This window comes from Cyanistes caeruleus, chromosome 8 (assembly GCF_971803275.1).
Source record: "Cyanistes caeruleus chromosome 8, bCyaCae1.hap1.1, whole genome shotgun sequence".
NCBI lineage: Eukaryota > Metazoa > Chordata > Aves > Passeriformes > Paridae > Cyanistes > Cyanistes caeruleus.
The window spans coordinates 19,127,976-19,142,975 of record NC_141708.1 but is presented as its reverse complement, the minus strand read 5'-3'; positions in this window follow the sequence as shown (position 1 = coordinate 19,142,975).

Here is a 15,000-nt window from a genome sequence, read left to right as displayed (position 1 = left end):
TTTATGATGGTGGATTGCAGATCTGACAGGCTCTCTCTGTGTGTTTGTAAAGCTGCATCGGGCTCTGCATGAGAAGACCCTAGTCTTGACAAAAACCCTAGGACAACCCTAACATTCAACTGGGGCTGGCTCCTGCCATTATTCATGGTAATTTGTACTACACCTGGTGGCTGGTTTACCTGGGAAAACTTGTTCCCACTTGTTGGAGCTGTGCCACGTAAGTGCATGATAAACCAGTCTTGAAAAAATCCAGACAAGAAATAGTGCTGTGCAGAGTTAGAGCTCAGCACTGTTTCCCAGTTGTAAAATGACAAGGTATGTTTCTTTTTCTTGATTAAAAATATTAACTTTGTTTTTGAAATATGCTATTTGGAAGTTTATGTTGAAACTGGAAAATGATCAAGTTTTCAATATGGGTTTAGGAATATATTTTTAGAATTACCTAGAAAAAGATCCTACCTCCTCTCTTCAAATCAAGGAAAATTAAGATTACAAATAAAATGAGATTTTGCATAGGAGCAAGAATGTTGTTAACATTTTTATTAATAATAATTAGCACTAGTATTATTGTTGTTACCCTCTTGTTAGTAGTAATATTAAATATGTATCCTTGTGTGCTTAGGCTTAATGTAGCATAGTCTGCCTTTCTGAGGACATTTGGCCCTACAGCTGGGCATGTGAGAATTTGTGGTCCTGCTGTACCTGTGACATTGTCAGTGTTAAACATGACTGTGCAAAGGCATTGAAAAGAGGTGGGTGAATCTCTGACCATATTTCCACTGAGCTCTGTATGTGACTCTGTTGGGACACAGTGTATCCATGTGCATGTGGATACACTGCTAGTCCTTCTGAGAGATCTGGAAGCTTGAAGTCCTGCTCCTTGGCAGCTGCTGAAGTTTTTAGCACAGTGAGAGAAAAAGTAACCCTTCCAAATTCTTCTTGTGCAGTTGAATGACATAACAATGCAGACTGGAGGTTCATATCTGAGCCCCTTGGAACCAAGGTATTCTTGAGAAAAAAATTTAAGCCAAATGGATCCAATTCCCCAAGCAGCTCAATTTTGGTAAAACTTGGTTTGATTAAATGAAATTATATGGAAACATTCTAACTGGCTCTAGTGAGGAGTATCACAAGTGGCAGCTTGAGACTTGATCTTGGGATTCCTGAGCCTGGCATCACAGACAAAATCCACCCTATGATTTCATACACAGGAGTGTATTAATCCTCCTGGACATCTGTGTTTATTGAGCTTGCATTCACAGGAGTGTGCCTTGCTGGCTGAGCAGCTTGTGTCACACCTCAGGGGTCTGCACCCAGTGGGCTTGATGCTGCTGTGTGGTGCTTAAAGCAGGGTTGGTTTAAAGGCCAGGGTGCAGGTCTGGAGAATCACAGAATTACAGAATGGTTGAGGAAGGGACCTCTGGAGGTCATCTTGTCCAGGCCCCATGCTCAGGCAGGGCCACCCAGAGCCAGTTACCCAGGACCATGTCCAGGCATCCCTACTGGTCTCCCTGTCTGTGGTTGCAACTGCAAGGAAAGTTATGAGGCTCAGTTAGGCAGCACAGGCCCTGTCAGTAAATCATTGTGCAGTTCAGGCTGTTTTTTCCCCTACTGGAGTCCATAGAGAATCAGACAGACTGTGCTGAGCTGGTCCCATCTGCACCCAACCTGGACAGCAGCTTTATCTTGCCTTGTAAAACTGCAGAGCTCTGTGACAAAAGAGTTAATCTCTGCCTTTGTTTCTCTTCCTCTCTCTCTGCTCTCTTGCAGCCGACTGAAAGGCAAGATGAGAGCAGATCCATCAGTGTCAGCTGCTTTCAGCACATCAGCACTTTTGGGGGGTTTATTGGGGACTAGTCCATCAGCAGTGCTTCCAAACTGCAACCGCGCTGCAGACATGCCCCTCCTCCTGCACGGCAGCCAGGCTGCCTGGGGATGCAACGCCAGGACCCCAGTGCCACTGGCCAGGGGCTGGGTGATAAATGACTGTATGAGGCATCTCCATGGCTAGTAAAGTCCAGAGGGTTGGCCAGAGCCAGGCTTCTGGGGAAGCAGCAATGAAACCATATTAATTTCTGGGCGTGCGTCCATGTGTGTCTGTGTGTCTGTACTGTCTGAAATAATACACTTGACACAAACACACATGCTTCACTTCCAACACATAGAGTAACACGGGAGAGGGCTGAAAGGGAGAAAGCAATCTGATTGACAGGTTAATGAAGCAGTTCATAATAGCAATGGATATTATAACCTTAGAAACAGCTTGTAAATACCCAGTTGCTTTACATGTATAAACATACTCCCATGCTCAGGTCTGTGTATATACATTTGCCTATTTATGAAATATATATGCATATGTAAAAGGTGCAGGAATGTGAAATCAATGCTCTGAAGCGAAACCAAAGAATAAATAGAAGCTGGATAAAATTAAGCTTCATTAGCCTAGCAGCCATATATATCCCCTGCCTTTTATTTTACTCCTAGGGCTGGAGGTCTTCCAAAGCAGTGGAGGGACTTAGAAGCATGCATCTGACTGACTTGCACTCCTAAGCCCTCTTGGTATGCTTGAAAACTCCACCTTTGTGGGTTTGTTTAATTGGTGGGGTTTTTTCTCCTTCGTTTTTTGTTTTGTGGGGTTTGGGGGGAAATACGTGGGTATGTGTTTGTTTGTTCCTTTGTTTGCTTGCTTGGGGGTTTTTGTGTTTGTTTTGTTGTTTTGTTTTTAATCCCAGTGTCTTGGGAAGGACAAGCCGATCCACACAAGGCTGTGAAATTGTTATCATGAGGAGAGTGGAGTTTGAACCTATATATGTAATCCAGGGTTTTGACTAATCCCTCATCACTTTGGTATGTCACCCTTTGAAAAGCTAGATACATCTTTTACTAGGCAGATATTTGGATGTCATTGTTTGCTTCTGTATTGTATATATCCGTGGGAATTTCCCAGTGTATTCTGGACTGGGGCAATGGCTTACACAACAATCCTTTCTCTCTTTTGTGGGACCTATTAGCAAATATAAATAGCAACATACTGAGCTCTTGTGGATGGGCAACAACTCTGGGAGCTGAAAAAGCAAGTTCAGCCTGACTAAGGACATTTAGCTTTTCATTTCATGACTCTGCTTTTACTTGTAAGCCTCAATTTTACAGTAAGATAATTTCCCTAGGTTCTTCTCCTATCTCCTCTTAGAGAAAAACAGAAGATTAGAAGATTTCTCATACTTACAAAGAAGTGTTAGACTTGCCAGTTCCCAACACTATTTCTGAGCATCATGACTGTGGATGAAAAAATTCAAAGAACCAAGTGTACTGGGAAGGATCAGAGCCACCTGATAGAGCCCAAACCTACACAATGCAGAGTTGATTTTACCACATTGAAGTTTAGCCCAGACTTCAAGTCTTGTGAAAATTCCTGTCTAAGACTATAGAGTTAAGTTCCTGGCCTCAAGTCTTCTGGAAAGAGTTGTGGCAGATATTTTCTTCCCTGATGGGAATTCCAAGACAAAAGCACTTAAGAGGTGGGATGTGTGCAGAGACTGCCGATGTGGTGTGGCACCATGCAAGGAGCATACATACAACTTACAGCGTGCAAAAAAACCATGCCTGCAAGTCTCTAGCCACACATGCTCGTGCTTTTGCTACCACAGCAAGGGATGCTTTTATTTGTATGGCAACTTGCACTGTCTTCATCTCTCGCTTAACCACAGTTCTTGATGAGTTTGTGATTTGAGCTTACAGGCAAAACGGTCAAGCCAAGTGTTTCTGTGGAACAGAAGTAACTTGTCCCTGAACATGTGCAAAGCTGAAGACGGAGCTGGGAATGGGGCTTACATGTCCAGCATGTTAAGCTCATTATTTCTGTTTGTCTGGACTGGTCAGTTATGCTAAAGAAACACTGGCTGAACACTTGCGCAGAAGCAAATAGCTGTATTTCTTAGTTTCTAGGAGTATCATAGCTGTGTAACTGGGAATTCTCTTGGCTTGGGTGCAGTTTGAACCACTGTCTAAGAATACTGCTCTGTCTAGCATCCCCCATTCTTCTTTAAGCTCCCTTTTCCTCTATTCCCTACAATTACCATCTGCATTTGCTCTCCACAAGTTTAGGGGTGAGAGAAGTTTGATCTGTAGCCTGGAGAATTAGTGTCCTCGCATTAGGGATTTTCTCTTAATTCATCATGGACTGTCAGGTTTGAGCAGACTGATACTGCTTGTGCAAATCTCTCCCCTGCCCCAGAGACCACAGAGGGGCTGGGTGTTGGTAGGCAGTTGGTGCCAACTCCCTGTGGGAGCAGTAGGTTAAGGAATGGGAGCTGGCAAGGTCTCCCTGTCTTCGGTGGTGAGGAGGAGCAGGCAATGCACGATAGTTCAGCTGTCTTCTGCCACCCAGGCTGGCCAGCCAGATCCGTGAGGCCTTCCCAATCAGCGCAGCCAGCTCAGCTTTGCCGCCGTCAGCACTGCTGAGAGCAGAGGCTGAGGATGGGTGAATCCAAATATCCGGATTGCATGGATATTGGCTGGAAGCATTCCACCATATCCGTGTGGCTGCCTTTGCGTGATATTCATGCTCATCAGAAAATTAATTATTCCATTCAGCAGGCTCTGTGAGCTGGGAGGATTACCTCTCAATACCTGGAGTTCCTCCTGGGAGTGGGAGAGGTGTGAGAGAGAGAGCGAGCTTGTCTGTCTGCGTGCCTGCGTATCAACAGGGTATGTTGTGGACGCAGATGTGTACAGACAGCAAGAGATTGTACCTGGCTGCAGATACAGGGAAGGAATTGCACAAATCATGTAGAAATAAGGAAGATGCCTTGCTCTGTGTGTCTGTGAAAGAGAGTGCCCTTGGGGATGCTGAGTGGCTTTGCATACCAGAAAGAGAAGTATTCTCTTCATGTAGGTGAGCTGTGTACAGGTAGCAGAGGGTGCAGAGCCTGGGTAGGTGGCAATGCCCTGTCTTTGCCTTTATTTGTGTGAGGGACATATGCATTGCCAGACTGTGTCATGCTTTTTAGATCTACCTTCAGAAGGGTTGATATGGGTTTGATACAAGCCTAAATCTGCCCATGGTTTCCTGTGTACTTGTGGGTACAACAGAAAAAAGCTCATGTGCACACAATGATTGTTGAAAAACTGCACGTGTGGTGGAAAAACTGGTGTCAGCTGGCATCACATTAGTCCCTGTGATTTTGACTATGGCCCTCCTAAACACAGCTCCAGTTTTTGTCTTCCTTGTAGTACAGCTGATCAACCCCATGTACCTCAGGGAGTAACTTGTATCAGCAAGTAAGCAGAATCAGGTCTTGAGATATTTAAAAATAAAAGCTTTGCACCTCAGTTTGAAAGCTTTCCTGCAATCCTCCAAGTAAGAGGATGATTTTTCCCATATGGTCCGTGTAAGTGCATAAGGTGGGGTTTTCTGGCTGCAGCAGCAAGGAGTGATCTTTCCTGGAGAGCAAAATTGCTTTCTTAAGGCTTGGCTTTGAGAGCACCCTGATTGGCTCTGCTAGGCAGCACAGCGCAGAGTTTCAAGCTCGGGGTATTCTTGGAAATTTGTGTTATTAATTGAAAGCTTATTAATGGCAAACACAGGATGACATTTTACATGGTTTAGTTATGTTCTGTGAGTCATTGGTACAATGCAGTCTCAGCCACAAGGCAAGGAATCTCCTGCCGTAACTGATAACAGGGGAGCAATAACAGCTCAGTTCCCACTAACTGGTCCTGAGGCGACAGCCACAAGCCTTACAAATGTCTGATCATCTTTCTCAGGAGAGGAGGTCGCCCTCTCCTCTGAGGTGGTCACTCATTCTGGGGTTGAGGGGAATCTCAGAGGAAAGCACACTTAGTCACTGAGGTAATAAGCACTGGTTTGTTACCAGTGAGCTTTGGAATTTTGGCCTCTCTAAATCTCTGGAATTGCCCTTAAAAAGAAAAAGGCTCTGAAGTGAGGGCACTGCTGACATCAACTGGAAGCCAGTAGTCCCATCTCTAGAACAGGACAGATCCTACAACCCTTTGGTCCTCAGAAAAGCAGGTGAGAGTTTTCCAAAGCGTGGCCTTGGGTTGGCAAATCAACCTTCCAGGATGGAAAAAGCAAGGGAGGAGATAGTGGGAAGCCACCACCATCTGGGTCTGTAGAAATAGCAATACATGCCCCCCTTCACGAAGGAAGATTCAGTTGTGCATGTCAAATGGATTGCTATTTGTTTGGGACAGCTTCTGGAGCTAAGGATCTACACATAGTAGAGTGTACTACTATGGGGAGGGGACCTTTCCTCGATGATCTGTTAGATCTACAGATCTGTGGGACGTGTCTGGCCTGCATATTCAGTGCTGCAGCGCCACTCTACAGCTCCATCTCCATAACTGACTGGAGCTGGGTACAAACAAAGTCCTCTCTGCACTGCTGAGAGCTGTACAGGGGAATACAGACAGCAGAGCTCCTCTGCACTCCCTTGTCCAGCAGCAGAATTATTTCCAGAACTGCATTGTAGGCACTGGGAGGAGATTATAGTCCAAGCACTTAAACTCTTCCACCCTGGTTAGCAAGAGCCCCACAGCTGTGAATTGTCTGATGCCAGCAAATAAACCAGATGGACGACAGGGATGGAGACAGGCCAAGCTGGGATAGAAAGCATAGTGTGCCCTCCTGTCTTAATGGGCTTCTGAAAGATGAAGTAGCACAAGCTGAAAAGAGTCTTCAGCTGCCTGTGTTCAGGTAATGGGAAACAGGACCTATTCGTTTTTGTGGAACTTCAGATGTGGCTTGCTCAGATGTCCTCTAACACCACAGGATGAAGGGTGATGTCCTTGGTGCCTACAGGAAGGTGGGACATTTCCAGGCTTCATTGGAGAGAAGAATCCAGATCTACAGCTGCTAAGAGTAGTAGGTTTGGGAAGAAAAATCCAGCAGTCATAGTGAGAGATATCATAGACCATATGCATGCTAGAGTGTGTCACTGCAGTTGCCTGTTCTGTTTAGCAGGTTGCAGGAAGATAAAGCCCACCCAGTCTGCACAGGACAGTGATGGGTCAGTGCTTCTGATCAACATATGCTGCTTTTGCAAAGGGCCAGACCTGGCTATTCCTCCAGCACGTCATGTCTCCGATTATCTGAGTGATGGCAAGGCCTACAACTCAGACCAAACTATCTTTGTGCTAAGTGCTTTATGTACAAGTCTGATGAGATTCAGGTCCAAAAGGAGCTGCCTCCCATTAACAGATTTCTGCCATTAACAGAACATCGATCTATGGATGGGCTATCTAAAAAGGCTGTGAGAAAACCAAAAGGCTTAATTTCACCAGCTGTTCAGGGTCCCTAGACTCCAGCTCTCTTCAAAACTCAAGGTAAGGCAACTTACCCTTGTCTGTGCATCTCTGCTGGTCATGTAGGTACCTCAATTTTGTCACCCCCAAACAATGAGTAACCTGAATGGATCTCTTGAGTTTGAAGGCTACAGAAAATGCCCAAGGACTTTGTATACATAGGATCACTTGGAATCATACATGGAATCCATTATCAGTGCTGAAAATTTAACTTGGTCCTAGTGTTATGCCTTAGTTCCATACTAGCTTTCCTCCCAACAGTCTAGTTAAACTAGAATTTTTCAAAAGGTAGCAGCAAGTATGTTCAGCACCAGAACATGCCTACTGCATGCTTTGGGGTACTTTGGGGTACCCAGCTTTACTAGGAGATCAGTCTCTCGCCACCAGGAAACACAATCTACAGGAGCCTTTCTCAAAATAAAAGGTTGAACCTCAGTTCAGTGCCTCTTCAAGCTAGGCCAAGCTGCTTGCAAGTCTGTTTTGGAAGGGATTACTGAACACACCCCTCAGTGTGCTGGAAAATCACCCCTGCTGGTAAGAGGTACTGTCCAGACAGATTACACTGTGTTTATGGGGTTCAGTATGAAGGGGTGGGTACAGGACTTCCTTGCCAGGATGTTTATGGCTGTAGGGGAGAGTGCCCTTTCTAGGTGTGATCCTCACCTCCACCATTTGTCCTTCTTCCTCTATTCTGCCGTCCATGATGCAGCCTGGATTGGTTATAGCCCACATGTTACAGTGGCCAACCTGCAAAGAGAGAGCCAGAAAAAGTTAATGTGGAGTTCTGGTCTACTCCCAGGATGCATTTGGGCTGCAGCCCATAATGATATGTATAATTGCGAAGGCCTGCCAAAAAAAGCAGGCTGGATTTAATTGAGTCAACACACTGCTATTAATAATAAAATGGCAGAGACTTTGCTATTAATCACTTGTGCTGGCTTTATCACAGGCAGTCTCGGCTATCTGGCTACCAAACAAGACCTTTAAAAAAAAATGGTGCAGCAGAAAAGTTACAAGTGGGAATACACCTGCTAACAAAATAAACCTTGTAAACAAAATGTTCCTTGCAGAAGAATGTTCTTTTTGGAGGGGGATCTTATTTGGGAGGCAAATGGGATTATGTCAAATGCCTATGTCCTGCAGCAAAGTCCTCTTTTTATAGGAATAGATCACTGGAGGATGCACCTGGCAAATGGTGCATCTTTGGAAAAGGTATGCTTGATAAAGGACTTTGTACAGGGTGGAATAAAGGGAAAAATGAATCCTCCAAAGAGAAAGGTAATTGCTGCAGCACAGCCCAGAGAGGAATGCATCTGTTACTAGTAAATGGAAAACACCATTTCCAGTGAGTGACTGAACAAAAATGGAAATGAAAACTAAATAGCATACCTGACACCAAAATTGCAGCCCTCCTTGCAGAGGGCTGGATAAACTGTGGTATATTGAGGTAGATGGCTGGATGTAGATCTCTGTACCCCAAAGTGGATGCTGCCAACACTGCATATGCAGCACCTCTGAAGGAGTAGGGTCTGGTCTTCTGAGGGATCTTCAAGTCCTAGAAGTGTCCTCTTCCCTATGATCTGACATAGTATGGAGGAAGGGCTTGAATGAGGCTCCAGACTTTTCACACATGTTCCATATTTGCTTTCATGCCCATGTTCCCTGTGGCCCTCCTGGTGAACTGTGCCCCAGTGCTGGAGGCTGGTACTGTTTCCTCGTGGCAGCAAAGTGCATTTTTAAAAGCTGCCACTGCTGAGGTTGTTATCGTAGCAAACATGGAAATGAAAATCTTTACTTTTGCTTCTGATAGAGCAGCTTGTGGTGACTATGTCTGGGAAGGCACCATGTGGCAAAAACGTCCAAAACCCAGGAAGAATGGAATAGGCTTGGGAACCTGAGCAGGGACCAGGATGTGTCTGTAGGCAGAGCCAAAGGATGTAGAGCAGGAAGAAGAAGAAACAACACAAATACATTATGTTGCTTTAAGTCTAAGAGGTTGTGAGACTTAAAAACATTACTCTCTGAGCAGACAGTTGGAAGAGAAGAATCTCCTGACTTCCACATTTAAGAATGCCAAAGGAATGGATCTTTCCTTCTCTTCCAAGTTTTCCTGCAGAAAGGGATAAATTTTCTCTACACCAGTGCAAAAAATCTCTGTGCATCATGCACCAAAGAGTCAAGCAAAAGAAATGATTTAACAGGCTAAAAGGCCTCTTTCTGCTATGAATTAACAAGGTCAATAAATGAATGCCAACATTATCACTCAGAAGCAGAGACAAAAAAGAAAAGAGAAAGGAACAACAACAAAAAAAATCCCAGAAAAAGATTATCCACTTCCTGCTGTTTTCCTTTCCTCCCCATAAAGCGAGTGTCTTATCCTCAGAGAAATTCACTTCATTGTTAGAAATAGCCAAAATTGGCTTGCAACTAGTAAAGATGCCAAGAATTTGCACCTTGCTCTGTGACCTAAAGCAAAAATGACATGAACATTGACAAATTTGACAAGGAAATTTGTGCAAAAAACAACTTCTATTTGGCTAGCCAAGCAGCAAATATGTCGGATGATATGCTTTATTAAGCAATCCATTTTTCAGCAATAGCTGCACCATCTGCAAAGGTTAGTGTGCATCAGGCTTTCCACAGAATTTCATCTGCGTCTGCAGCTAGGTGCAACACACGACCACATTTTTCATGTACATACAATTTTGGATGCAAATAGAATACTTGATGAAAGAGGTGACCTTCCGGACTGACTTCCCCCATGCAGTAAAGTCACAGGCGCAGAAGCAGCTGAGAGAAACATATCTCTGCCTGGAGGGAGGCAGGGAGTGGCAGAGAGGAAGGAAGGGGAAAGTGAGACATAAAAAGAAGAGGGAACTTCAAGAAAAAGTGTTTCTCAAAGAAATGGCTTGGCACATTGCACAGCAGAGACTCTGCACTTGTGCCAGACCAAGTAGAATGGAAACTGTTGGGTGAGGTAGCTGCAGTTTTCTTCTGGATGGTATCCATCACTCCATGTTATAGTTTTTCTCTTGTTATCTTGTGTAGTTCCTGCTACTACACTCTCTAAAGATCATTGTCTTTCATTGCTCCCTCTCACAGTTTGCATTTCAGACTTGTCACCTCTTAGGGATGGACCATTTACCTTATTGCTACTACAGCCCCTGTCTATGGCTGCTGGGTCTCCTTCTGAACACCCTTGGCTTAATAGGATGTATTTTCTAAATCCAAGGAGGAGAAGCATTGCTTTCAAGTATTAGTCAGACATACCTATTTTCTGAACAGTTTTGGGTTTTATTTTTTTAAATCATGATGTATTTATTTTTTTGATGCCTCTGTATTTTCCTACACTATTTTCTAGTGGAAGGATATGGCCTTTCATGTCCTGTCTGCCCTACATTAGGTGAAATCAACTCTTCCCCAGTCCCCAGTCTTCTTCCCCAAGTGTATGGTGTACACATGGCTCCCTACGCCTCATTGATGGTTGCTGGTTATAAATTCATGTTCTCAATCCCTACTCCCCTTATCTGAAGTTGGATGCCATCCCAGAGCCTTGCAACTGTCCCTGGTCCAGTGGAAAGTTTAATCTGCCAGTTCATGCCGTGCCATCCTATGGGGAGAGTTCAGTTCAGTGCAGCTCTGCACTGCACAGAGAGAAGCTCATTAGCAGGACGTGGTAGTGTCTGATGACACTGTGGTCCAAGAAGGCATCATTAAGCACAAAATGTTTTCTGTTGCTCTCTGAGATTTCCTAGTAACTTAAGGAATTCAGACATAGCTACTGTGGGGGCACAGATGAAATGGGGAGCAGAGATGCGCTCTCCAAGGACCATCTCCCATCTGCGTCTTTTGCAGGAGCAGATATCGGACAAAGCCTTTGACTCCTTTTTGACTCCTTGGATCCTTGCTGCAAAAGATGCAGATGGGACTGGCTGGGCCTGGCAGGCACACTCTTCCCTGGTTGGCTGCTAAGTGGTGTTAAGTGATGAATGTTAAACTTAACAAGGGGACTTACAGATTTACGTAAGGATTTTACTGCCTGCCAGGTATAAATGATGGAGCAGCTTTGATCTTCAGGGGGATCAGTACTAGAAGTGATTTAAACTAAAGTTAATAAAACTGTTTAAAACTGTACTCTGTAGTCCCACAGGCTGAAGGAGCCCTTGGTCACTTGACTGCTCTAAGTAAAAATTGTTCACATTTATGAGGGAGACCAAATCCCACTGGCGTTAACTGTGTTTCCAGCTGAATAATAAATGGTATCTTCCAAGAGTCCTACAAGTCCTTCCCTATGTGCACTGCAGGTCCCACAACCTGCTGGAGCCCACAAGCTGTAATACACAGATGCAAAAAATTATAGGCCCTTTGTAGTTCTGTGGGCTTTTCTCATCCACTCTCCACTTCATATTCCCTATGCCAGGTCTGATCCTTTTGCCATTTTGTAGCATGTCACAAGCTATTGTTGGAGCTTTTAACAATTTTGCCATCAAGTGAAATTCTGGAATTCTAGGTGTGTTTTATCTTTGGAATTTGCTGGCCAGCAGTGACAAGTACATGCCATAAACATTAAAATTTCATTAGCTTTATGAGAGACTTTGACTCCATGTACCTTTAGAAATTGGACATCAGATTACAGATTTTGTGAATGGTCCTATAGTGTCTTCTTTCACTGCAGTGCATCTTAAGAAAGTTCCTTAGGAAGGTGAACATTGTGATTTTTAATGAGTGATCTGTTTTTAATGGGAATCAGTCACCTCCCACAATATAACCATGGGTATTTCCACTGGGAATTTCCATAACCTCCCATGATGAGACAATGCAAGCTGCAGTGGGCAGGATGATCAGATGTTGGTGCAAGCAGGACTTGTGCAAGCTGCACTGATTCAGGTGAAGAAGTGGCTTTTTTGTAACTCTCAGAGAAGTTGATGGCATTTACTGACACCCCTGCATTAGCCCAGCTCATTAGGTTAACAAGTGAGAGCAAATTCCACACATTAATTGTGCTCACAGCTCTGAAGTAAACAGGCCTTCCCTATGTGCCAGGGAGTCTACTGTCAGCTGGAGTCACCAGGCTGTCCCTTCACAGACACACACAAATGGAAGTCATCCTGCTATTGCTATAGGGTTTTCTAATTCTCCTGCCATTTCCTAGAAACTCTTTAACAACTACTAGAATGCCTTCTGTCTGCTTGGTAACAAAACAAGTCGCCTTTCGTGGCCCTTTCTAGAAACCAGTGATTGGCAGCCACTGAAATTGAATTAGCAGTATCTCACTACTGGTAGAAAAAAATACTTTTTTGTTTTTTATTTCAGCCCAGCGCACTGTTAGTGATGAAATTCTGCAGCACAGTGATTTGATGAGGCCATGATCTTGGAAAGATACAAAAAGAGATGGGCTGTTTCAGGCGGATCATGAGGAAATCCTGAATTATAAAGGTACAGTCAGCTCTGGGATGGGATTTGCTCTGTGGGGGAGCCAGCTGGAAACTGCCAGTGCTTGGGAGGAAGTTGCATGAAAATCTTGTTACTTGTACCTTGTTTTATAATTACCTCTTGCAGAGTGTGGGTTTTTTTCTGAATTACAGTCACTGTTGGAGACAGGTTATGGGCTTAGACAGACCACTGGCTGGACAGCCTGGTATTTCCTGCATTCTTACATCCACAGATCCCCTATTAGCCCTGCTGCCTGGCTTTGTCCTGCTATTGTGTCTCCCTGCGAGGATGGTCTGCATCTGAGATTGTCGGGGGATTTCTTCAGACAGATTCTAGTGGTATTTTCAGAGCCCCCTGATTTGCTCCTCACACTCCTGTAGCATTTTCTAAATTCCCTGGGGGCCGAGGGTCATCTCTCACTTTACATGGGATAAATTGATAATGACACAACGAGATCGGTCATGATGAAATGGCTCCAATTTTATTACAGTGGGAGGGGATGTTGGATCTATGTTAGTGTTCTATGTGTTGGATCAAGAGCTGTGCTTACACCAGTGGCTTTTTGCCAAAAATTTCCAGTGGAAGTCTCCTATTCCATCCTGTATCTTGACACTAGATTCAGCAAACGGTTTGCAGAGGTTTTCTGTGCATTTCCAGAGAAGACCTTCCTGTTGCACCTTGTAGCAGCCTGTCTGTTTGCTGTGGCTGGAATTTTGTGGGGCCACAACTGTTGTGTTAGAGAGTGGGGGAAGTGATAGATCATCTAGTGAAGATTTCCACGGCTAGAATTTGCTCTTCATCCACCTGTCAGTGCAAGAGAAGAAGTAGTTTGGGAAGCATGACTAGATTTGGGGCCATTTTCTTGTGGCTCCTCCTATTTATTTTTCTTTGTACTACTGAATCAGACTAAGGGCTAGATTGCAGCAGCTTTCTTACTCCCTTGGAAAAAGTTGCTATAAGTCCCTTGAAGTGTGGGGAAATCAGGCATATTATACCCTGAGGCTCCTTTGAACTCAACCCTCTGCTCTCAGCTCATTTCTGCTTCCTGATATTTTTCCTGTGCTGCAGTGTGGAGTAGAGCACTGAAGTACTCAGACATGATAAATTCACACTGATTTACCTACTCAACAATTCGGCCCAGGTCAGATAAGGAGCAGAGAACCCTCCAACAGAGTTCTTTAAATTAAACCATAGGCAGGTATTTCAGCCCAGTTAGCTGGGCATTCAATTATGGCCTTTGCTATAGAGTAAAACCAGTTTTTCCAAAGGACACCGGTAGCAACCTCTTAAAAAAGGAGTTGTGGCCCCTCCCCAGTGACCTTTCCTTGTCAAATGCTACATGCTGTGATGTTCCTACACAATAGAGAACACTCTGCTCTCTGTGTACTTGGCAAAGGAAGAAATGGCTTTTTTAATCTCATTGCATGAATTATTGGCAAAACGTTTGAAGTGGCTCCAAGATTCCTCTTTGACTGACTTGCATTTTCTCAGGAGATTTGTGTAGTTTGGGAGTTTGGAACCTGTAACTGAATAACTCATAGAAAGCATTTGCTACTTTTTGAAAGGATGATGTGTCCTTGCAGAAAAACCACTTCATCTGCTGCATCACCATGCCTTTGCAGAGGACAAGCTTTGCTGGGTGTCCCCTCAGAGACGCCCACCCCTTCTGCTGCCTGCCTGGCCCCCAGCAGAGGTACTGCCTGGAGGCAGTGGGGCTCTGCCCTGCCAGGCCTTGGGCAAACATCAGTGTGTGCCAGCACTTGCCCTGAACAGTCTGTAGAGACAGGGCATGGAAACACAGGCAGCAGTGTGGGGTCATGCACAGAGGAAGTGCCAGAGGTGGGATTAAGACCTGTGCTCCCATCACTGAAGCCTCATCAGCCTTGAGGTACAGAGAGAGATGCCTTATATTGGTAGTCAGCGCTTTTCTCTTTGTGTACTGCTTCCCTGGGCTTGCTCATGTGGCTCTGCCATGGGCCAGGTATTGCTCCAGGAATCCAGTGCAGATCATGTCCTTGACTTTTGACAGACCATTCCTCTGACTTCCTGCTGACCACAGTGAGTGAAGGCTTGTCACAGAACAGGGATGGCCACCTCCCCTCCTTGACTGCTAGGCTTCTTTTTGCAAGATCAAAGTGGAGGGATTGTGCCAGAACCTGCCAAACTGCTGCTGGGGAGACTGACAGGGAATGACAGAGCCTGAAACTGTCTGGCAGATTGTTTGTTTAATGGGGGAAAATGTTT